Raw genomic sequence first — 23,791 nt, forward strand, 5'->3', positions numbered from 1 at the left:
GGGTCCTCTCCCGTCCCCTGATTTAGGAGGGAACGAGTCACCCTAAACAGGGCAGCTGGGCGGTTATCTGCGGATGCAATGAGGGTGGCGAAGTAAGCATGCTTCGCCACCTCCATTGCCACAAGATAAGATCTAGAAAAGGATCTTAACTGTGTTCACTCAGACTTGGACCGACTGGACCTCCAAATGCTCTCTAGGCCCCTTCTCCGACGCTTCATCTCCCGCAAGTCCGCGGAGAACCAAGGAGCAAGCCGGGATCTGCGCCGGGTCAGAGGCTGCAAAGCCACAACACGGTCGAGAGCCTCGGAAACCACCCGTTGCCAGGCATCAACTAAGGTCTCGACCGGGCTGTGGGAAAGGGAGGAAGGAATCAGTCCAAGCACCGTCTGGAACCTATCTGGGTCCATCAGGCGCCTGGGGCGGAACCACCTGGTCGGTTCTGCATCCCAGCAGTGGGGAGTGGCATGACGGAGGCCCAGCCGTAGGAGATAATGGTCTGTCCATGAAAGGGGTTGAGATGTTGGAGTAACCCCACCCAGACCATTACGCCACTGCCCAGAGATGAAAATAAGGTCGGGCGTGTTTTCCCCCTCGTGAGTCGGACCCTGAATAATCTGGGTCAGGTCCATGGCTATCATGGAAGCCATGAACTCTCGGGCCACCCCCGATGCACCACCCAGGGAAGGCAGATTAAAATCTCCCAGAACCATAAGCCTGGGAAACTCAACCGCCAACCCTGAGAGAGCGTCGAGTAGCCCGGGCAGGGCTGTTGCCACGCAGCTGGGAGAAAGGTACGTGAGCAACAGACCCAACTGACCCCCAGGACCCCACCTCAGGAGAAGGGACTCACATCCGCCAATCTGAGGGGCAGTGGTCTCCCACGGACAAAGGGCCTCTTTAATAACAACTGCCACACACACCCCCGCCCCTACCCTGAGCCCGAGGCTGGTGAAGCACACGGAAACCTGGTGGGCATAACTCAATCAAAGGGACCCCTCCCTCTGGGCCCAACCAGGTTTCAGTAATGCATGCCAGGTCTGCGCCTTCCTCCTGCTTTTCTTTATTCAGTTTATATCCTATTTCTCTAGTTAAACATTTGAGGCAGATCATAACATCATTTTTTAAAAAAAAAATCCAATTCAGGATTAAACAGTGGTTAAAAAACAACCATACAGATAATTTGCATGATCTGTAATTACCTAGATTTCATTTAAATACAGTTAAATTGTTTTTGTTAATAGTATCTATATAATAGTGGGAGAATCTAGCTAGGAAATTTGCAGACTCTTGATTTCTGGACAGCCACCTCTCGTAGATGATTTGTTTAGTTTTTCCACACATTGCAAAGAGTTGGACTAATAGTCCTTTCTGACTGTAAAGTTCCATGAGTAAATGTGTTCTATAACCTGGGAATTAGTCCTGCTGATGATGATTATGGTATTTTAACTTTTTTTTGCTTCTTTCCATGGAGATCCTGAAAAGTGTGAAAAGTTTAACACTTATGGTGCAGTTACGCATTCAATATCTTGCAATGCATCAGAAGTCTAAGCAAAAGAGCATGATACTGAACAAATGAGAGGTCAAATACAAAATAGCCGTATGTGTTGGAATCCTGACACACCTAATAGAGTGAGGGTGGTGCAGTGATGAGGTAATTTCTGGATCAAAGACTCACAGTTTCAAATCTCTACCTGGTCAGGTAGCTCACTCTTGTTCAGGCAGGATGATCTGGCGAGCAATCTTTCCCCTCTCTTATTTTCACTTCTAATTAAAAATATGAACATTTATGAAGTTAGTTACTGTATAATATAAGTCATTCAAAAAAGATGTTATATGGGGATGTTATAGGATATATAAGTAGTGTAGTATTTTTATAATACGTGAAATATGAAAATATTGGGATGAAAATATTGGGATGGTGTAATTAAAAGAAAAGTTTGGATATTTAGGTAATCAATTTTGAAAAAAACTACCGGTATGACTGATAAGAATGGTTTGAATACTGAGGGGAAATTAAGTTTTAACAAGAATTTTGAAAACAGGACACATAGTGACCTAACAAGATGACAAATGCAATTTAAACATGTTATATATGGATGTCATTGTTATTTGTACAAACACAAAAAATGTTTATATCCAACCTTGTATGCATTGAAAATATTATTATATTTATCTAATGTTTACAAAGGAGAATACCATTGGAAGAAGGGAAGATCAAGGAAACATTATTAATTAATATATTGATCATGAAATTATAGAAATTAATTATTATTGATTGTTGTTTTTTTTCAAATATATGAACCCAGACAACATGCTGTTTACTAAGCACTAAGGATTGTCATTGCAAAAAATCAATAAAATATATTAAAAAAAGAGATGAACAATATATTTTGCAATTTACACAATTTAAAACATTAGCCCAGCCACTCTCACTTGGTTGTTATCTTGTTAATAAAAATAGGGGAAGCCTTTGCCTGCAAATGTAACCTTGAACTTTGAGATAAAAAAATGGGGGTAAGAATTTGGCAAAAAAAATATGAAAGCATATTTTGGATTTTGCCTAGAAAGCATATGATATGGAAGTGGCATTTACACTGGAGAAACTAAACAAATGAAAGTCTAGTAAGGAATTAGAAGGCTTAAATGAGACATGTCAAACTCACAACGTCACGTGACGACGCTCAACGTATCGGGAGAGTTTTGCCATTGCCGGCAATGGGGTGGGTGCGGCTTCCAGATGATGCGTCCGACTCACGGGCCGGCAGTTTAAAACACCCCTGGCTTAAATTGTTTTATCACATCTCTCAAATTAAGTGTTGAAATAACTATGATTCAGAGTTAATCATTATTTTGGTATTTTATTTCAATTAATCCTGTCCATATTTATCAATCAGATACTATTGACAAAAATATAAGCAACACATTATGGCAGTAGCTTTTCTCCACTATTGTTCCCCAACTCAGATATTTGTTACATTTTCCAAAAAGATATAATCCTACAATCCTACCTATAATCCACTGATAAACAGATTTTCAGCAAGGAATTATACTGTATATACATATAGCACAGCACTCTAATAACAAATCTACAGACTTCCCCTGACTCTTCATGAAAAGACAAGCAATTAATTTAAATTAGGAGCATGTTGCAAAATATTTGCTCTTTAATTTTGAAGAAGCAAATAAGGAGTCTAGTTAAGTTTTCTTTTTCTATTGGACTGTAACAATCAAGCTTTTCACACCAGCAGCCACAGAGAATTCTTGATGAATTGATGCCATTGAGTGCAACCTCAGTTTCCTGAAATAGCCCAGTAAGCATTCTAGTTGTTCTCCTGATGGTACGTATGCTAAAAGGCAGTAGAGTTATGTACATGTTTATGAGCAATGGAAAAATAACGTTCCACTAATCTGTCAGTGATCATTATTTACTAAATTAGGAATGAATGAATCTGAAAGGCACCCCCTAGAAAATTTAGGGAGAGAGTTTATGTCTCTGCAGCAATAAATTTTGATGCACTTTCCAAAGGCTAATCTTGGTAGCTTCCATATTCTGGAATTAATTTCTGTCCATCCTCTGGTGCCTCAACATTAAAATATCTACACTTCCTAAATAAAAAAAAAGATGGGGTCTCAGTAACATGGTGATGACCTCCATCTTGACTACTCTTTTTTTATTCCCTCCTGTCAAATTGGGATTCTTTCCTTTCTCCTTCATACATAGTTTAAAATGCATTCAGTGTTTAAAAAAAATGGAAGAGAAAAATTAGGGAATGATGCTGAATATCTCTTCACTGCTCAACCTCCCTGGCTGCTTCTACTCATGGGGTAACAAAACTCCATAGGAATTCCCATGTCGTTTTTCTGTTGGGATGTCTGGGAAGCCTGGAAGAGGTTATTACCTACATTGGCAATATCAAATGTATGTAATCAATCCTGCACCCTGGCTCTTAGAATTTTATTAAAAAATAACTTGGGAGGGGAAACAACAAACCTAATTCTGTTTCCATTAAATTGAAGAAAAACAATAAAAACCCGGAAGAAATATTCAGCTGAGAACCAATACAAATGAGGTTTTCACAAGCTCACTGTTCTCCCAGTTGCAGCATCAGGCTACCACTCTCTCTATCCCTGATCCAATTCCCACTGTGCTGAAATGTTGAAAGGCATGTGGCTTGGAGAAAGATTCATTCATCATCATTAAATCCCCCTCTCTGTGCCAGAGGATTTTCTGGAGTGGAAAAATGTGCCAAAAAATGCACACAAACAAAATGGAAAGGTTTTTCTTTTCTTTTTCTTTCTTTTTTTTTTAGACAAGACAGCAAATCAAGCAAAGACCTAAATCAGTTGCGTTTTTCAGTACTTTGTGAAAACAGCAAAAGGGGAAAAGAGATGAGCAGACAGGCCGAAGCCACAAAAAGAAGTAGCCAGAGCAGAGGTGTTTTCCCCCCACCCCCCAGAGAAAAGCCGATTTTAAAAAGCAAGGAAGAAAGCAAGTTTTCTTTAAAGGCATAGAAATGCCAGAAAACATAACAAAGGAAAGCTAAGGGTTTCTCCTTCCTGTAACTCCCCCAAGGTGTTTATATTTGGTTGACAGATGAGCTTTAGGCAAATCTCATCATTTCTGCAGAGCATCAGAGAATGTTTAAAAGAAGAGGGATTCCAGGGCAGTTTTTATAAAAGTATCCCAGGTGGTGCACATGAATAGACTTCTGCTCAAGCTTAGCTCAATATCAGGAGGAGAAAAGAATATTGATGCATTTTGTTGAGGGGGTGGCGCCTTTGATGTCTATTTCACTGGGGAACTTAAGCAACACAGGCTGATTACAGAAAAAGAAGAGAAAATAAATGCCTCAAGAAATGAACATCTTGTAATGGTAGGAAGACATTAGTAAATAAAAAGCTACACTTAAAGTTCACACAGGTTGTGGCAGAAGCCAGGACCCTGGAAAAGACGGTACAAGAAAGTACTTTCCTCCCAGGGGAAGAAAATCAATTTAAGATATTAAAATAAAATGAACAATATGATTCATTTTGACAGAGAATAGAGTCCCCCCAAAAAATATTTCATCCGTCGAACATTTGATTAGAACTTTCAGGTATGTAGGAAGGAGCATATAAAAGAGGGTACTTACTGTTTCAAGGACTCTTCCTTGTGAGATGTATTAATGATTATTAAAAAGATGAATTGGGAGTAATCACATTTTAGAAACATATGGAGGTATGGTGTATTATGGTTTTGTTTTTAAAGCCATGCCTGAGTTGTATTTATTTACGGAGTCCTTGGTGTTCTCTGAGCTTGGTTGGTTGCTTGCAGACATTTTATTACCCAACCAGATAACACAATCAGTGCTGGTAAGTGTCGGGTTTGCTCCCTCATTATATTTAATACTTGTTCTACCAGTGTTAGTGGGTAAGTTTTTCTGATTAGGATATTGTTTTCTGCTTCATTGAAATAAATTTATTTATTTATTTCTATTTATTCATCATTTTATCCTCCCTTTCTACCCAGCACTCTTACATTCTACTACATTCCTGGGAGAGATAAGTGAAGAATGTTGAGTGTACATCAATCATATGTATTTCCAGCCAGGTCATCCAAGCCATGAAAGTCTTCCCAGCTGCCCAACTAAAGCATGATGAGTTGCACCACCAATTTCAAACTGAAATTAGCAGAACTTTCAACCAAGAAATGCTGCTTGTGTTTTTGAACTAAAATGCCAAAGTTGGAAAGATTAAGAAGCAAAGTGTTGAACTCTGTAGCCTAGAAAACAGAAGTAAAGATGGAGAATGACAAGTTCTAAATCGAGCTAAACCAAAAGAAGAAAATCAATCCATTTCCAGAACATGGTCTTGAGCCTATGCTTACCATTTTCAAGGAAAAGTTCAGGAATCACTTTGAAGTCCTGAACCTAAGTGATAGGGAACCAGAGGAACTGTGGAATGAAATAAAAGAAAATGTGAAGGATGAATGAGAAGCAGAGACTGTCAAAAATCAAGAAACAGAAGAAAGCAAACTGGATGTCACAATACATGCCAAGAAGAGAAAAGAAGCTGAAGTTAAGAAAGAAAAAAAAAATCTTAGAAAAGAACTGAACAAATATTTTCAGATAGCTGTTAGATTAAACAAGAGGTATTATTACAATAATATCTTGTTTGACAATAAAGGTGGAAGCAGACATAGAAGAACTAGTAAAGTCTTCCATAAGATCTCTGAATTCAGAAGAAAGAATCTCAAGTTGGTATGGTATGCCAGCTACCAAAAAAGCCAACACAGTGCTAGATTGCATTAACAGAGAGATAGAATCAAGATCACATGAGGAGTTAATACCACTTTACAACGCCTTGGTAAGACCACACTTGGAATACTGCATCCAGTTTTGGTCACCACAATGTAAAAAAGATGTTGAGATTCTAGAAAGAGTGCAGAGAAGAGCAACAAAGCTAATCAGAGAACTGGAGGCTAATACATATAAAGAATGGTTGCTGGAATTGGGTACGTCTAGTTTAATGAAGAGAAGGACAAGGGGGTAACATGATAGCAGTGTTCCAATATCTCATGGGTTGCCACAAAGAAGAGGGGGTTAACCTATTGTCCAAAGCACCTGAGAGCAGGATAAGAAGCAATGCATGGACACTAATCAAGGAGAGAAGCAACCTAGAACTAAGGAGAAATTTCCTGAAAGAACGATTAATCAGTGGAACAACTTTCCTGCAGAAGTTGTGAATGCTCCAACACTGGAAGTTTTTAAGAAGAGATTGGACAACTATTTGTCTGAAATGGTATAGGATTTCCTGCCTCTAAGATCCCTTCCAATTCTTCTATTCTATTCTATTCTATTCTATTCTATTCTATTCTATTCTATTCTATTCTATTCTATTCTATTCTATTCTATTCTATTCTATTCTATTCTATTCTATTCTATTCTATTCTATTCTATTCTATTCTATTCTATTCTATTCTATTCTATTCTATTCTATTCTAAAGATGCCAATAGACAGACAGTAATTGATTCAAAGAAGATCAAACAGTTATTGAAGGATTATACTGAAATTTTGTACATTACAGATGTCAGTATACAAGATACCTTAGAAGATATTCGTTACTTAAACAACTTCTACTAATAAAAGATCAGCACTCCAGTCTTTATCAAGTGCATTCTGACTGGGGAATTTTGGGAATTGAAATCCACATATCCTAAAATGTTAAGTTTGAAATATGTCAGTGGATTAGCATCTTTCAAACTTAACAATTTTAGGATATGTGGACTTCAAAACCCAGAATTCCCCAGTGATCCCATTGTTCCCATTGACAAAAACTCTCTCCATCTGGCCCAAGGAAGTAGACCTGTTGCATAGCCTTCAGGCCGTTAAATGCACTTTTAAGTAATGTATGTAGCCCCCACTCTTCTAGTATATATTTAAGAAAATGACAAAAAGTCTTTTCTTCTACTAAGTGTTTATTAACTATTCTGATTTTTAGTGATACTAAATTTCATTGTGAATCTAGTTTAATTATATTGCTTTTATGTGTATGCTTCATACCTCATACTTTTTCATTTTTGCTGTTGTTATTGTAAACTGCATATTGTATGGAAAGAAAAATGAGTTGCAAATTAATTCTGTAGCTTACACATGAAGTTTCTATTCCATAATGTTTTTGAACTCTAAACACACGTCCATATATGTATGTATGTCAAACTATGTACGTCACCCTGGCATTCCAAAATTTTATCAACCTGCCCAACTTTGATATTATACAGGGTTTAAATGCAGATTTCTCCCATCCGTCTATGTACAGTACTGCATTAAATCAAATATCTATTTTTAGCACTTTCAGATTATATTCTAAGGTAGAGAGTAATATAGGTGTATCCAGTGCTAAAACTCTTCAATAACATTACCATTCCATGTACTATGTGTGCACGTATGTGTATGCATATACACAGGCCCATGTACAGAGAGAGAGAGAGAGAGAGAAACAGACACAATGACACACAGACATAAATATCAAGATAACCTATACCTACCCATGTTATTTTTGTCAAGGCAGCAGCCCCACTCTCTACAGTGATAAATGAGCCTGTAGAACCCTTTAAATGGGATTTTGGCAAGACAGTACAGGACAAGTTGCAGACTCATCTATCAAAACTAGTTCTGGCATTTGCCACATCACAACCAGTCCCCGTGCTATTCATAAAATTTCTTCAACCATGAAATTGTATGAATTAAGTAAGTGTGCTTCTAATTCATGTAACTGGCATATTCTTTACCTGATTCATGTAACACACCTGCCAGAATAATTGCACTTTATAACATGAATGCCATATTCCTTGGTTCAGATAAAGGTACTATAATGATTTCATTATTTAAATGCAGGACATTTACTTTCATGAATTAAATATTTTTTTTAAAAAAAAGGTATTTGAATTCAAGTGAAATTTAGTTCCTATGACTAGAGTATTACATGTACTATGATGATTTCCATCTTTGTTACTGATTTTAAAAGAAACTTCCCCTCTCTTATCGATACAAAACCTCCTTCAAGGGTTGAACAATTGTAAACTCTCAAAGCCAAAATCATAGCTGGCAAAAAAAATCTACAGGTTCGGAAGTTTAAAAAAAAGTTGGAGATCTGATTTCACAATCAAAAGCCTCTCCTTTTGTATATGCATCTTGTGTGCAGCATACATTAAAAAGGGAGGGGGGACTTTGATCCCACAGTCATTAATCTTTCTGTGCATAATCATGGTAGTTGGATTGGATTTCTACCTGATTTTTGCAGAATAAACTTTCTAAAATAAAATAAACTATGCTCATTAGCAAAATAAGAAGATAGTTTTTAATACTGCTAAAACATTGGCAGCTGTTTCATAGCCACCTATTAGCATGGATCCAAACAAATTGGCACTATACATATAACACACATAATCTTATTGTCATGGTCCTATGGCTACATTTGTTCAATATGTTAAACATGGTTAGTGTTAATTTTGGTTATTTTTGCTTTTTGTGGCTTAGCATAATGCATGAACACTCATTGTTTCCCATCTTAATATATTGGAACCTATATAGCAGGGGTCTTCAAACTTGGCCCTTTTATGACTTGTGGACTTCAACTCCCAGAATTCCTCAGCCAGCATGCCTGGCTGAGGAATTCTGTGAGTCGAAGTCCACAAGTCATAAAAGGGCCAAGTTTGGAGACCCCTGCTATATACTCTGTTGCTGCTGTGCTGGTTCTGTGACCTGCATAGTTTCATTTAATAACTTGTTTTAAAAGTGAAATCGATTATATTGCAAAGCAAAATTCCAGTGACCAATACAGTCTTTATTTCCAATAATATTTCTGGATTTCACATATACTCCAGATGTCATTTTAGGAGAAAATGATAGGAATTTTACTTTAGGACTTCGTTTGAAAGTTTGCCCACCAGCCCAGGACATCCAAATATTTCTACAACAGCACTAGACTCAAGTCTATTAAAAATGACAAATTGTTAAAACCAACCCTAGGTCTGTAAAGAAACCAACCTTGCTATGAACAGAAGAAAAAAAGAAAAAGAAAAAAAGCCTTCCTATCATTTCCAACACCTCAACATTATTTGAAACATGATGATATCAAAAGGAATTGCGTTCATCTAAATATGTGAGAACAGCTTTGCTCAAAGACAAAAAAAGCTATTTCCTTTAGAGAAATAGGCAGCACTTTGCAAAATAGACTGATTCACAGAGGATATTAAGCATGACAACTTATATAATGCTGATTTTTTTTCTCAACTCCAAATGGAGCACTTCTATTCATGTTTTCTATCAACCATCCACCATGATATTTGCCAGGATGATTTTTTTTTTCTGGAAAGAACTAAAAAGGACATAACAGTTCAGTTTGGTATATAGCAGATCCCCACCTAATTTGGTTATGAAAGCCCTTAATTTGTACTGGATTATATTTCTTCCTTGGTTCTTCTTTTTAAACAAAATTATACATCTTTATGCATCCATTTTTCTCCAAGTATAAAGTTACCTCTCTCTTGTTTCCTTGTAGCCATGCTTTGATTGGTCACTTCACTATTAAACACAGCAATGGCTGAGTGAAAGGCATATGTTTGGGTTATAGTCCTGGATATTTAAGTTTGTTTTTAACCACATACATTTATTTGGTTTATCATTCTGTGAAATAGAAAAAGGAAACAACTCTAGACTAAAACATAGTTTAAAATAGCATTCTGGAGGTGTGTGTGTGTATTTGATGTATTTTTAATCAACAGCCAAAAGTAATACTTGGTCCATAAAGTAATGACAAGGAATAAACTTGCCCGAAAAAATAATATCAGTTGACAGAGGGCAAAGACCATAAATAATGACAAAAGACCCAACAGAATAAATGGCAACTTAGCATTCAAAAGTAGAAAAGAAGCCTAGGCAACAGTCAGTACAACATACAATATTCATATTTTAAGGGCTTTGAAAGATAAATAGATGAGAGAGAGAGAGAGAGAGAGAGAGAGAGAGAGAGAGAGAGAGAGAGAGAGAGAGAGAGATGGAGAGATTGGAGAGATTGGAGAGATAGAGATGATAGAGATGATAGAGATGATAGAGATAGAGATAGATAACATTTTCTTACATGCAGAAAAAGTCCTCTTTTTGAAAATTTTCTTTTCAAACTGACATGACAATGTGGGACAACAATTGAGCATATATGCTGGTTTTTGTTTTTTGGTTTTTTTGGGTTTTTGTTTTTTTGTTTTTTTCTGAAAATGACTTCCAGTCTGAGACAAGCAAATGTAAGATGTATCTTCTGGGTGAATGTCTGAAAGAACACAGGAGAAATGAGATGTTTTATGGAATAGTGGTTCTTAAATTGTTTGACCCAATTACTCCTTTTACCAGTCTTGAATTTTATTAACACCCTCCTCCCCCCCAAAAAAACAACTCTCTATCTTAGCAGCAGCAATCCCACATTCAAATGACTCAACTGACAAACAAGCAATTTCAAAATTGCTCCGTTACCCAAAGGATATCTCCAAATAACTCGCTTAGGAATTTAAGAATCACTGGTCCAAAATTTTCTTTCATTGTGTTCTAGCTTTTTCAGAAATTATTCCTTCTAAATATTCTAAGAATATTTAGGAGGAAGTTCACTTTGACAGAAAAGTTACTTAAGTTCCATATAAGCACAATTTATAGAAGTGTACTCTGTTCATGTAAAGTCGCGTGCTTCACATAGAGACGGACACAAAGCTGGGGTGAAGATGAGTTTATTCTGAACAGAACGAACTGGGGAAACAGGGAAGCCTGGCGTCTATTTGTACCTGCCCAGGTGGATGGCATCCAATCAGTTCAAACCTGGGCTTCCTGCCAGTGCAGGTGACAATGGGTGTAGATCCTGGCTTCCTACCAGGCTGACCAGGCCTGGGGCTGTCAACAGCTTAACTCATTAGGCTTATCCTGAGTGAGCAGTTATCGCCCGGAGCTGTCCAACCCCTCTGCTGATCTGCACCATCAGCCTCCTGCTGTGCTGTCCTTTGTGTATGCTGGGAGGCATACACTGCAGTTCACATACATTTTAATGCTATATGTATTGAGCATTACCTGGAGACAATTTTGTTTGCAGTTTGTTCTGAAAAAAATGAGGCAACTATGGAAAAATGGGGATATTACCCGAGGAAAAAATCTGACTATTTCTATTGGTTGTGTAGTTCCATAGAAAACTGAATTAACTGATAACTGAATTAACTGATGGAGACTTTTGTGGGACACTTTCATTTAAAGCCTAGTTAGGAATCCCCACCTTATTAATAGAGTATCTGATAACTCAGAAAAAAAATGTATCACTGCCAGGTCAAAAAAAATTGCAATAACAGTAAAACACTCATGGCAGCTTTTAATATCTTCATCAGGTTGGGTTTTTATTTCTTTTCCATACTTTCCATTTTCAAAAACCTACCTAGTCCAAACCCTGAATTGAGGCAACTTGGGCCTGAAGGCTTGCTAAGAATTTCTCTTACCTAAGGCAAAGTTTGTACCATTTGTATTATTGTAAGCTTCCAGATTTTATTTTGTTTATTGGATTTACATTCCACCTTTCATTCAAGAGTTCACTGTTTTCGTAGCACTTCCTGATTCCATTTCCTCCCATAACAAGCCTATGAGGCAGGTTAGGCTAGAGAGAATAATTGACCCAAAGTTACCCAGTGAGTTCCCTGGCTGAGACTGGGATCCCTCTGATGTCAGCCCAAAAGCTTAATGAATATGCCATACTAGTTCTTTGTTTCTATGGGTAGATTTCTGATCCTGGCTTCAGAAGGATGGATCTTTGCTGAGTATTCCAAAACACTTAATTTCTTACTTTCAGAACCTTGTTGTGGCAACTCTTGATGTCCTCATTTGACCTAATGTTGCTGTTTCTGGAAGCAATCTTTAAGCTATGTTCTTTAGTAGTGAGACAACTATAGTTGCATTAGCACTTTCCTTATAAAGATGTTCTTTCTATGTTTTCTAAGTCTTCTTGGTAACACCTTCTAAAACACAAACACAGGCAGCAAAAGTTCTAACCCTGAAAACCTATTTACAAAGAGAGAGAAAACTGAAATATTTACATTCCATAATATATGCAATCCATATGGTAATCCACATTGTTGTTTTTCTAATGCCTGTAATGTTTTCATTTATTTATTTGATGTGCATACAGGGGACAGATTCAGATAAAGCAAAATATACCTATATATCACATTTTATGAGAGTGAACTAGACTCCATTAAAAAGTGAAGTCCTTTCCCTTTAAAAGTGAAGTCCTTTCCCTTGCTTCTGTTTCCAAAATTTCAGTAGATCAAGTCACAGACCAGATTGTAACCAAAGTTTCTGATATGATAATGCTTAGTTAACAGTGTCTGATATTGTGTTGACCTTTGTCATAAAAGATAAAAATTAGGGCGAGAGTTTTTGGCTAACTATCATTAAAGCAGAATATTGGACAAAACAAGGCTCTCATGAGAATTGCTATTTTTTTTCCTGTATTCTTATAATCGTCACTATGGATAACTTTTACATTTTACTCCTGAGAATTTTTTTTAACATGTAGAATGCCTCAAGTTTCATGAGCTAAACCAAGAAATGGCAATTTTAAGGTAGAATCATAAATATAAGAGGTTTAATTTCTGTTAATATATTATATTAACATAATTATCCCAATTTTTTATTCCATATCCGTGTGATGAATTTTCAGCTAGAATAGAATAGAGCTAGAAGGGACCTTGGAGGCTTCACTTTCTTAGGGTCTTGTGGAAGAACAGGGTAGAACAACAGCTAATGACCCTCTTTTACCGGTCTACCATAGAGAGCGTCCTCTCATATGGTATTGTGGTTTGGTATGCTGGTCTGTCAGCCACGGACAAGAAAGCATTACAGAGGGTGGTGAGCACAGCACAAGACATTGTGGGCTCTCCCCTGACACCACTGGATGACATCGCCAGGGCTCGTTGCCTTGGAAGAGTGAGGAAGAGTCTCAGGGATGACTCACACCCTGGACGGTATCTCTTTACTCTCCTACCATCCGGTAGGAGATATAGGAATATAGCCAGCCGTACCAACAGGCTGAAAAATAGCTTTTATCCGTGGGCTGTTAAGCTTTTAAATGGGACATAATCTTATGAAGAATTGACTTGGGAGGCCGGTGTGTGGTGTAGTTGGTTCACATAGTGTGGTGGGATGGAGGGTTTGTTGTCACTGTGTGTTGGGGGGAGAGAGCACAGGGGGAGGCTCAGCTAATCTCAATGTACACATGTTGTACTTTGACAATAAAGGTTTATTATTATTATTATTATTATTATTAGTCCCGCCCCCTACTTAAAAGCAGGAGAACCTATACCATCTCAGACAAGTGACTGTCTAGCCTCTTCTTAAAAATCTCCAGTGATTTCTGGGGGCAATTGTTCCACTGGTTGATTGTCCTCACTGTTAGGAAGTTTCTCCTTAATTCCAGGTTCCTTCTCTCTTTGATCAGTTTCCAGTCATTGTTTTTTGTTTTGCCTTCTGATGCTTTGGAGAATAGATTGACCCCCTCTTCTATAAGCTATAAGCTATAAGCTATAAGGGAAGGGAAGATACCTTTGAAAGAGCAGGTAAGAAAACAGGCTACAATAATCTTCTATAGATGTGGTTGTGATAGGAAGTCTAATTAGATACACCTTCCTACCTAAATCCAATTAACTGCCCATAAATTGCAAATGCATGCCTATAGATGCAAATTATGATTGGCAAGTATCAATGAAATCCGAAGTGAACAGAGGCTGAAAAAACTTCTAAATGGCATATTTTTGCAAACTTGAACATAGGCTTAGTATTTAAGTCTACATTAAGTTAAATACAACAGTTTACAGATTTAAAATAAGGAAACGGTAAATATGACAGATGTAGAAGTTTGGATATTCTTTTATTCAGTATTTTGTAACAACTTCTTTATGTAAAATAACAGCTTCTGAAGTTTCCTGCTGCTGCTTAATCTTTCTGGGGGATTTTTTTTTGGGGGGGAGGTTGCCATTCTTCCTTGTAGAATTCTTTAAGTCTATTGTGAAGTGAAAGCCATTCTAAAACATTTAGCTTTATTTTCTATAAATACTCATAGTTGATTTGAAAGTATGTTTTGCCTTGTTGTCTTACTGAAGCATCCAACCTCTTTTCAACTTCAGTTTCTGTACTGACTGAGGGACATCAGTGCTTAGATTATAAGGCATTTAGTTTAATTAATTCTTTCTTGCATTTGCATAATATTTTCCATGCCACTGGTCCTCACACAATCCCAAAACAACAGAATCACCTGCATGTTTAATGGTTGGCAAAGTATCCCTGTCTTCAGACTCTCCATGCTTTTTTCTCCAAATATCCCTTGTGTGCTTCTGGCGGAATGTTACAGTGTGTGTTTCATCACTCTAAAACACTGTGTTCCTAAATGTTCCAGGTTTATCAGTTTTGCATACTTTATATAATAATCTGTGATGAGATTAGACAAAATGGTTTCCTCATGACAACTGCCCCATGCAGACCTTTGTTGGATACATGTAGAGAGTAAGAAAGTTGACTTTGATGGAAATATGCAAAAACTATTATATAGACAAAGGGGGCAGAAACATTTCTTAAGCCCTAGGAAACAAGATAATATTTAGAAGCAGCTCAATCAAATGGCTCCCTGATTCGCCAGGATACAAGGAAGACGGGCATGCTACAGCATAATCAGACTTGCAAGATTCTGTATTTATTTATTTATTTTATTAGATTTATATACCGCCCTTCTCCCAAAGGACTCAGGGCGGTGTACAGGGCAGTTAAAACATGGCATACAAAGTTAAAAATAAATTAAATTAAATTTAGCCCCAAACCAAATAAATCAAATTCTAAAATTTAAAATCCCAATCCCTCAGTCCAGGCCGGCAAGCTTGAATAACCAGGTTTTCAGGTCATGGCGAAAAGAGCGAAGGTCGGGAGCCATCCGGAGCTCAACAGGGAGCTGATTTCAGAGGGCAGGCGCGCCCACAGAGAATGCTCTCCCCCTGGGGGCTGCCAGCCAGCACTCCCTGACCGACGGCACCCTGAGGAGGCCCTCTCTGTGGGAGCGCACAGGACGATGGGAAGTTGACGCCAGCAGAAGGTGCTCCCGTAAATAATCTGGACCCCTGTCATTTAGGGCTTTGTAGGTCATCACCAGCACCTTGAATCTCACCCGGAGGGCAACTGGGAGCCAAAGCAGCTTGCAGAGAAGAGGTGTTACATGGGAGTATTGGGAGACCCCCATCACAACTCGCGCAGCCTCATTCTGCACCAGTTGGAGCCTCCGAGTGGTCCTCAAGGGCAGCCCCATGTAAAGAGCATTGCAGTAGTCTATTTGAGAGGTCACGAGCGCATGAGTGACTGTACATAGGGCATCTCAGTCCAGATAGGGCCACAACTGGTGCACCAGGAGAACCTGGGTAAAAGACCCCTGGTCACAGCTCCTATGTGATCTTCCAAACTGAGCTGTGAGTCAAGGAGGATGCCAAAGTTGCGAGCCCCATCTATGGGGGGTAACACCTCACCCCCCATAGTTAAAATGAAATAGGCTTGATTACCCGAGATGCCGGTATGTACAGCCACTCGGTCTTGTCAGGATTAAGTCAAAGCCTGTTCCTCCCCATCCAGACCCTAACTGCCTCCAGGCAATGGGACATAACATTGAGGGCATCACTGGGTTGATTTGGGGTGGAGATGAAAAGCTGGGTATCATCAGCATACTGATGATACGCCACCCCAAAACCATGAATGATCTCACCCAGCGGCTTCATATAGATGTTGAACAGGAGGGGCAAGAGGACCGACTCCTGAGGGACTCCGCAAACGAGAGGCCTCGAGGCCGATCTCTGCCCTCCTGCCAACACCGACTGTGAATGAATGATAACTTTATTGTCACTTTGAATGTACACCAATCGGCATACATCAAAATGAAATTTCGTTGCATACAGCTCTCAAAGGGTCACCACCTCCAATATATACTCCTTGTTCATGGGCCACTCAAATTTCACATTGTCCATTTTAGTCTCTAGGGAGTAAATGATGGCAAACAGGACAGATGGAAATGGGGTTCCATGTGGATTAGCCCTCAAATTCGCTTGAATAACCTCTGACAACCTCGCCTTCTTTCCTTTTTCTGATCCTGACTCTTCCACCTTTTTCTTAAAGAGGCCTTGCTTCTTTTCGCCCCTGGAGCATGCTGCCACTGCCACCAACTCCTCCAAAAGCCTCTCTCTCTTCCTCTGGGCCTGCCAACAGCCTCATCCAGTTCCTTTGCTCCATAAGCTCCAGGTCCTCTCCTCCTCTGCCTCCTCTGGAAACAGCCCTGATTTGCAATACAATCCATCACTAGGCCAGCAGTCAGATCTTGCTGCTGGTAGAACAAATTCAAACAGTGCCAACGACTTTTAACAGTCTCACCAACAGTTCCAAAACAACTAGAAACTCACCATGCCAGCAAAGATTGTCGGTCGTATGTTGTATGTTACCTTAGTTCCACCATGTTGCTCAAACACATTAAAATCTTCCTGATCATGTGGCCTATAACCCTTACTATCCCTCCCAAAACTATTTGCCTTCAAGAGCCAATGCAGCCGCAGCCATTCCAGGCACCGCCATCTTAGAAGGAGGTAGTAGGAGAACCACTGTATGAATGACCCAGGAGGTAGGAGGAGAACCACTGTAGAACAGTGCCACCCACTCCCAACCCCCTGAGGCGCCGCAGTAAGATACCATGGTCGATGGTATCAAAAGCTGCTGAGAGGTCTAATAGGACTAGGACAGAGAAACAACCCCTGTCCCGAGCCCACCAGAGATCATTCACCAGTGCGACCAATGCCGTCTCTGGTGGAACTCAGCCGGGTAGTTCCCAGTCTTTCTCTGTAATTGAATTCCTGGCCTAATCTACCTAGAGAGCTGGCAATAATCAACAGTGTGGGCAACTATCCCAGTGTCAGCTAAATACTTTTTCAAATATTTTGCATAGTTTTTCAGCAGAGAGATTTTTCTTGGTCTTCTAGATCTGGCCTTGACTTCAACAGTATTGTGTAACTTCTTGTTTCTCACAGTTGGAATTGTAAGCTCGAAGCATTTAGATTTTTTATATAAACTTCCCCTGCTTTCTAAAAGTGAAAAATAGAAAAAATGTTTGGACAGTTTCTTAGAGGAGCCCATATTCATTGAAATCATACTCCTAACTACCCAGAGAAATCAGAAAGGTGAGAATATTTATTCACTCCAAGGTTAATTGTAGGTCTAATAAGTCAAAAACCTTTTGGGCCAATCTTATGACTTTACAGTTTTTGTTTGTTTAAGAAATAGCACTGAATCAGCCAGTAGTGTGTCTTGACTTTTCATTTGTCATAGTCACTGTATTCTTTCTCTGAATCTGTAAACAACTGCACATAAATAATAAGCCTGCATTCAAATAGGCAGAAAGATGTCATGTTTAACTTTGTTTCATGCAGAGTTGTGTCAGCTTCTTTTTGCTTATGGATTCATTGAAAGATAAAATTTGCTCAGAGAACGTTGCAACATACCAACAATCAAAAATAGGAAGCTGTGGCTTAAATATTACTAACGTGAAATGTCAAGTTTTTAAAACAAATTGTTTTCCTCATGTCTTACATAGTATTGACAAGAATTCTAGAGACAGTACAGCCTAATAGAGGAAATGACTAGAAAAATAAAATGCTATGATTTTTTTGAAAATAGGAATGATTCAAACAAAGAGAATCTATATGACATATGGACTATGTGAATGTATGTGTGCACAGTTGTGTGGTTTTCTGTTAGGTTACTTATTTCATTCCTGCTGGCATTTTGGCAGTGGGAAGAATGACAGATTCATTTCGAGGTAATTCATCTTTTTAGACTTGAAACTTGTCAAATAGGTCATATTGTTAAACACAAGTATTTAACTAGGCAGAGAATTGTTTAAACTAGCTTTCCAAGAAAGAAAGGAACAATAATGTAATACAGGGTTTTTTCAGGGAGAAAGTGATATGATATGAAGTGACAGTTTAGAAATAAAAGCCACCGATGGAGTTGTGGAGTGGGTAAGGGAGAAGCAAAGAATTGCTACTCTAAAGTAAAAGTCAGAATTAATTTTGTTGGTAAGTCTCAAATGAAATGAGGAATCTTATAAGTCAAACAACAATTTTCAGGCATTTTAAACATCAAGATCATGAGATCTAATTCTGGCAAGGTCAGAAGCATACCGATTGACACCAGACTCTTTTGTTATGATAACAATGCACAGTTGTCATCAGCTTTTCCAACTAGAAGTGTGATGTTCTCAGCCCATTATACCAAAAGGGCAGAAGCAGTATAACCTTGTTTTTACTATAAATAGGGCTTGGATCTGACAGTTGGCAGTTGTCACATTTCATTGCTTGCAAGTTTTTAGTTGTATTGGCCAAGAGAAGCCTGGCACAACTACAGTAATAAAGGGCTCCAATTGCAGTCCTCTCATCTCAGAAATATTGAGTTGTACTCTTGTCAGCTAGGAGCCTCTAGAACCATAAACGTAACTTGAGCACCTTCACAGTCAAATATTTTAGAGAAACAACTCCTTCCCTACAAGGGTCTTATATTTCATAAGGCCTGATCATTAGAATATGCAATGGATGGAAGGCCATAGAATTCTGGTCTTCAGTTTTTGGAAATGTTCTACTAGAGTGAAGATACTAGGGATTAAACATGTCTCAGCTGAAACCCATCCCCCAAGTTGGAAAAAAAATAATTTCTTGGAAATTTCTATGGCCCTGTAACTACCTGAACTACCATTCAAATATCTCCTATGTGTCTCATGAGCCCTACAGTCAAGACAAGCAAATGGTAGACAACCTTCCATTTGGTGGTAGTTATGAAACATCATTGTCCATAAATGCAAGGAACCATTAGTATAAAACTGTATATAGGTATATTGGAAAATTAGCATGGCAGATATAATCCTACTTATGAATTCAAATTCTGTTTGATTCTATATAATAGCAATAGCATTTTAGTCTTATATACCTCCCCATAGCACTTTATAGCAGTTTCTGGGCAGTTTACAATGTAGAAACATTATTTGCACAGAGATAGTCCTTGACTTACGACCACAGTTGAGCCCAAACTTTTTTGTTGTTAAGTGAGACATTTGTTAAGTGAATTTTTCTCCATTTTATAAGCTTTCTTGCCATAGTTGTTAAGTGAATCACTGCAATTGTTCAGTTAGTCACATGGTCGTTAAGTGAATCTGGCTTCCCTGTTGACTTTGCTTATCAGAAGGTCACAAAAGGGGATGACATGACCTCAGGATACTGTAACTGTCATAAATATGTGTCAGTTGGCAAGCATCTGAATTTTGACTGTGGGGATGCTGCAATGGTCTTAAGTGTGATAAACAGTCATCAGTCACTTTTTCCAGTACTGTTGTAACTTTGAAGAGTCAGTAAGTGAACTGTTGTAAGATGAGAACTAACTGCATTGGCCCCCAAAATCTGGGTCCTCATTTTACTGACCTTGGAAAGATTGAAAGCTGAGTCAACCTTGACTCAGGATCAATCTCCAGGCTGTGGGCAGAATTTGCTTGCAATATTGCACTTTAATCATTGCACCACCAGGGTTCCTTTCTTTATATTATATTATGTAAGGGATTCTGAATGGTACACTAACAATTCATTAAATGCATATTGGGTGAATCAAATTTGAAAATTTAAATTTCTGGATAGGTGACTGAGGAAGAGTAATTTAAAATTTCTTGCTCATCTCAAAAATCCACTGGTTGCCTTAAGCTCCTCCACTAGTTTATGCTGACTAAAATAATCCTCACATATTCCCCCTTTCCTTAATAATTTGGAACAATAATGTGATTTAAGAAAATATGTGCACCTGTTTGATGATAGTTGCCAGCTACTATTTTATTTCCCTTCAGCTGCAAAGATTTTTTGCTTTATGATATATCTATTCATAGAAGGAAAGAAGCATAAAATACATGGCTTGATGAAACAATTCCAGCAAAATGTGCAACTATATTCAAATTTGTACATGACTATGAGATTGTGGGACTCAAAAGTTATTTAACATCCTTAACTGAAACTGGAAAATGTTAATGAGGCAGTTTAAATACTTGCAGCTTCTTGCTCATGTCCCTCTGGGACTATTTATCTGTTGATAACCATGTTTACAGCAATAAAATAGTGATTAAACATACAGATTACCAAGAGTTAGACTCTTATATTGACCATTACTTTAACAATGTTCAGAGAGAGATAGAAGATACAAGAAGAGAAACAAGACAAGATAATAGGACATGATAGATGAAAAATAAAAGGACTCCCTCAAATCACCAGGGTGAAATTTGGTGGGGGTAAGATGTGACAAGGATGAGTAATTAGGTAGTAAAGAAATCTAGGTGGCGATTTTAAAAAGCAGCTTTGTAGAAAATGCATCCAGAAGATGGCAGCTTCTGTAGGTGATGATACCAACAACCAATCTATGTATCCATTCACTACATTCTTTTTTTGTTCTTACCCTCTCGGATCTAGAATACAAATGGTTCGGCGAATTATCAAGAATGAAAAGATGGTGGCATAAGGATTACTCCTGGGACTGGCTTTGTTGACTCTATCTGAAATAGCAATGAAACCCAAGTAAATGTAATAGAAGAAAGTGAGTGGGTGGGGTTTGGGGTTTTTTCAGGGAAGGTTTGGTTCTTTCCATTCAGTGTTGACTCTTGGTAACTGCTTGGGAAAGTCCATTCATTTTTCTTGACAAGATTTTAGAAGTTGTTTGTTATTCCTTCTTTTTAGAACTTAGAGAACATGACTGGCCCAGGGTTACCCAGCTGGCCTTATGTCAGATTTGGGACTAGAATTCACAATCTCCCAATTTCTTGCCTGATGCCTGAATCCCTACACAAAATGGCCCACACACTTAACTCTTATAGCAAAAATAAAATATCTCTTTATCCATTAAAGTCTGAAGAGTTTTTAAAATGTTTCACATGACATTAAAGTGATAAAATGATTCTCAGGAAGACAATTCTACTGCTGGAATGCCACTAAAATGGCCCTGGACCAATGTAATGCTATATTTGACAACTAGACTTTTAGTATAAAAAATAGTAGATGTACACCATAGGTAAAGGTAAAGGTTCCCCCACACATGCGTGCTAGTCGTTTCCGACTCTAGAGGCCGGTGCTCATCTCCGTTTCAAAGCCGAAGAGCTAGCGCTTGTCCGAGGACGTCTCCGTTACCTTCCCACCGTAGTGGTCCCTATTTTTGTACTTGCATTTTTACGTGCTTTTGAACTGCTAGGTGGGCAGAAGCTGGGACAAGTAACAGGCGCTCACTCTGCTACGTGGCACTCAGGATTTGATCCACCAAACTGCTGACCTTCTGATCAACAAGCTCAGTGTCCTAACCCACTGAGCCACCGCGTCCCTCCCATAAGTGGGAGTAATTCCACGTGCAGAGACACTGAACAGGGAAGGCATTTCAAAGGTTGATAAGTTAGTTTCTCACACATTTTTAATTGACAGTTTGTTTTGCACCCATGATTAATGAATGCACAGTATGTTGAGTATAAAAGCTTTACAAACTATACAAACCTTCCACCTGGCACTGGCATACTATGGCAGAACATTGCATACATGCCCAGTGTCTGTCCCAAGGAGCATTGTGTGTCTACTCCTTTATGTATTTACCTTTAATAAAGCTTGTGATGATCACACTAGCTGTCATCTCCTCTTTCCTGAAAATCTTTCATGAATATTGGCTCCTGGAGGGCATTGACATTGCCTTTACATTACAGGAAATAGCATGATCACCACCATTGTCTCTTCTGTAGTGGCAGCTCTGGCAGCAATAAAAAGACCTTCATTCAAAGCATACAGACTTACCAGAGAGAGAAGATTGTTCATTTTTAGACAATATATATAGCTGACTTTTTGGGAAAAAATGATGTTGATTTTCTTTTAACATTTCAAATATAACATTATGCTCTTAGGGCATATTCTAGTACATTATTTAATAAGAGAATGTCAATATAGATTCAAATTAAATAATTAGATAAGAATGACGACTTGGCCTTTAAAAAAGCAAGAGATTATTTTATTCTACCTATTATATTAGAGTTACCATAGCTGGTACATCTGGATACCAATCCAGATCCATATACCTGCTAGATGACAACAAAGAAATAGAGAAAACACCTGGAACCAAATACTGTAAATTAGATGCTCTGGATCCAGGTTGTCATCACTGAAGAATATTTTCCTTTGTTGTGTACTTGTAATAAGGAAATGCATTTCAAAGGAAAGTACTGGGATTGCAAAGTTGTTTTCCTTACAACTTACTTTTTATACTGTATGATGTTGTTTAAATTAGCATTTATTCACAAGCACAAATCTCCTTGGGTGTTTAAGGATTCACCTCAACTTGAAGTCAATATTATATTCTCTAGTTCAGAAGGAATCAGCCTTCATTTTCCTCCCTGCTGCCCTGGGAATATCAAAATAATTCCTCCTGTCTCCCACCTTCCCCTAACAAAACAACAAATCCTCTCTGTTGGATTTTACTCTGACTCTATGCTGGAATAAGAAATGCTGAGAAATGTAGTTTTATGAGAATAATTGAATAATGCCAGGGAATGAATTGTTGTTGTTGTTAGTTGCGAAGTCGTGTCCGACCCATCGCGACCCCATGGACAATGTTCCTCCAGGCTTTCCTGTCCTCTACCATCTTCTGGAGTCCATTTAAGCTCATGCCTATTGCTTCAGTGACTCCATCCAGCCACCTCATTCTCTGTCGTCCCCTTCTTCTCTTGCCCTCAACCTTTCCCAGCATTAGACTCTTCCTCAGTGAGTCCTTCCTTCTCATTAGGTGGCCAAAGTATTTCAGTTTCAACTTCAGGATCTGACCTTCTAAAGAGCAGTCAGGGTTGATCTCCTCTAGGACTGACCGGTTTGATCGCCTTGCAGTCCAAGGGACTCGCAGGAGTCTTCTCCAGCACCATAGTTCAAAGGCCTCAATTCTTTGGTGCTCAGCCTTTTTTATGGTCCAACTTTCACTGCCATACATTGCAACTGGGAAGACCATAGGCTGATGCAGAGCTTAAAGCTTTGGAAAAATCAGACCTTTAGGGCAAAATTCCTTAGTTTTTATTTTCCCATCCAGCTTCTAAGTGCAGCTTGTGTCTGCAGAAGCATTGTTTTAGGACAAAGCCACCCAGTCTCAGTGTGTAATAAGGCACAATCCATCCCTGCCT

Source organism: Vipera berus (genome assembly GCF_964194415.1).
Source record: "Vipera berus genome assembly, chromosome: 1".
NCBI lineage: Eukaryota > Metazoa > Chordata > Lepidosauria > Squamata > Viperidae > Vipera > Vipera berus.